The 2,284-nt window shown below is 48.9% G+C and overlaps 1 non-coding gene across 1 annotated transcript; it reads left to right on the top strand.

Moving 5' to 3' along the window:
* The first annotated feature begins 521 nt into the window (after positions 1–521).
* Positions 522–705, top strand: LOC119446892 (U2 spliceosomal RNA). Its single transcript, XR_005190837.1, has one exon. It is a non-coding gene; the product is annotated as a U2 spliceosomal RNA (small nuclear RNA).
* The last annotated feature ends 1,579 nt before the right edge of the window (positions 706–2,284 follow it).

Here is a 2,284-nt window from a genome sequence, read left to right as displayed (position 1 = left end):
GGCTAGAAGGGGGTCCACCATATAGCTCGGGGTCGACGGAGGATAGAAAGATGACGTCCGAAAGAGGAGGCACGCCCTTGACGCGCCCGAGAAAGGCGTGGCAAGCGGCTCACGGCAAGTGTGAAGATTGACAGCGGGACAGTGACGGTATTGCTAAATTGCGGTACTACGTTGATAACAATACGCGGCGCGGGCGCGTTCTGTTGCGCAGTCTTCTGTGCTTGAAGCGAGGAAGCACTGTGCCGCGCAGGGTGAGCTCATGTTGTCATACGCGGTGTTATCTCGATGTATATTTTTGCATGCTGTTTTTGCACGTTCCTTGCTATCTCCGTTCACTAACTGCCATCGAGCAGACTCGGGTAAAACTCGTGCGAACGAGAAACTCGGCGCATCCTGCATAGCACCCCAGAACTTAGGAAAGGAGCCTACGTAGTGCATGACGTCAGGAGACAGAGGACACTCAGATTGGTAGGCACTAGTTTGAATACGCGCGATGGCGTACACGTGTATGGTGCGAACGTAGACATGGACGACGCGGGTCAAAGTGTAGTATATGTTCTTATCAACTTTATATCTGATACGGGTTGTATTTTTACCTAAGATATTAAACGTATTATTGCAAGTTGGCGAAGTGCTTGAAGCCTGCTTCACCTCTGCCGCGGGTCGGCCCGGTATTGCACTATCTTCGGTATCGGGCGCCGTTTTTGGTCTACTGACATCGATCCGCTGGAAACTAGCCATATAGAGCTTCGATGTAAAATAAAAGCCTCAGCCCGCACCATATAAATATAGCACGCAAATACCAATTACGAGATAAAAGAATTGGGACTAGCCAAATAGAATTTAGAATAGAAAAAAAGTATGTGTACCATCACCATCATCCCTAACGGAACAGGAATTTATATTTGTTGTGAAATCCCTGTCCTTCAAACCTTTAAAAGCCTAGTCCGTAATTATATTAAACGAGTGCAGATGCACCGCCAGCATAAACCACGGCTGTAAGAACTGTTTATCCCATGTTTACGCTTTCTCCTCATTTCGTTTCTTCCTTTTGTTTTTGGTTCTGTAGTTCAGCTGCAGCATTTCGGAAATCGCGACCTAAGTCGCAGCGAAAGAATTCTCGTCGCAGGAGTCGCAGACAACTTCAAAGGCGCGCCGCCCGCAGCGTGCAAGCTTGTTCTTTTTTGCCTGTCAGACTTCGACGACCGCAAGCGGGTGAGCCGTCGTGAAATCCATACTGCAACCCGCGCGTCCAACAACCCCGAAAAACGAAGAATTCAAAGCGACAGAGCGCCCAGCAGAAGCTCCGTCGAGGTGACGAAATTTCCCGAAGCCCGACATGCGCGCTGGTGCGCGAGTAATCTTCTGCGCATTCCTTCGGCGTGTAGCGACGCCTCTAGTCGGCAGGAAGCGCCTGTACGATGTCACGCCAGGAATGCGCGAGTTGCAGCGTGCGTCGAAGTCGCAGTACTTCAAGACGTTCAAGACGCAAACTATGTCACGATCGAAGTTATGCAGCTAAGACGTAGGGGACAGCTAAAAAGCCGCACAGCGTATACGAGCGAACGATGGTGGGCGCCCTCACTGTTTCAGCCGCAACTTTCTCAACAAGACAATCGCTGGCAAGCCAGACGACGCAAACTTTATCTTGCCCACTTTTCTTTTTAATTCGAAGCATTTTCTGCCTCATTCCACGCACTTTGTGAAATTTTGGGGCTTTGCGTGCCAAAACCACGATCTGATTATGAGGCACGCCGTAGTGGGGGACTCCGGAATAATTTGCACCACCTCGGGTTCTTTAACGTGCACCTAAATCTAAGTAAACGGCTGTTTTCGCATTTCGCCCCCACCTAAATGCGGCCGCCGTGGACGGGATTTGGTCCCGCGACCTAGTGCTTAGCAGCCCCACACCATAGTCACCATATAAGGCATGCACGTGCTGCTTATTGACGTCCCCCGAAGAGGACAACAAATGCACTGTTGGCCTTTGTGAACACGACAGCTTTACTGATGTAAACATACAAACCCACGTAGGCATATGCGCCCTTGAACTTTTCTTCTAATGTACAGCCTCCCGCATTTTTAGATATATCACGCGAGAACATCATAATATGGCCGTACGTCGTCCTGAAGGGAACATCGCATTAGACTACTTTTGCACACAATAGTGCTTAGTGTACTTGATAGTAGTACTGCCGGTCTCGCTGATTATAGCCGCCTTTTTTTTTCCTTCTTTTTTTTTTTGAAAGTTCGCCCAACTGAATAAACTATTAAATATATAAAT

This window comes from Dermacentor silvarum, chromosome 3 (genome assembly GCF_013339745.2).
Source record: "Dermacentor silvarum isolate Dsil-2018 chromosome 3, BIME_Dsil_1.4, whole genome shotgun sequence".
Taxonomy (NCBI): Eukaryota; Metazoa; Arthropoda; class Arachnida; order Ixodida; family Ixodidae; genus Dermacentor; species Dermacentor silvarum.
Note: the sequence above shows the minus strand (reverse complement) of the source record. Positions and strands in the feature narration are given on the sequence as shown.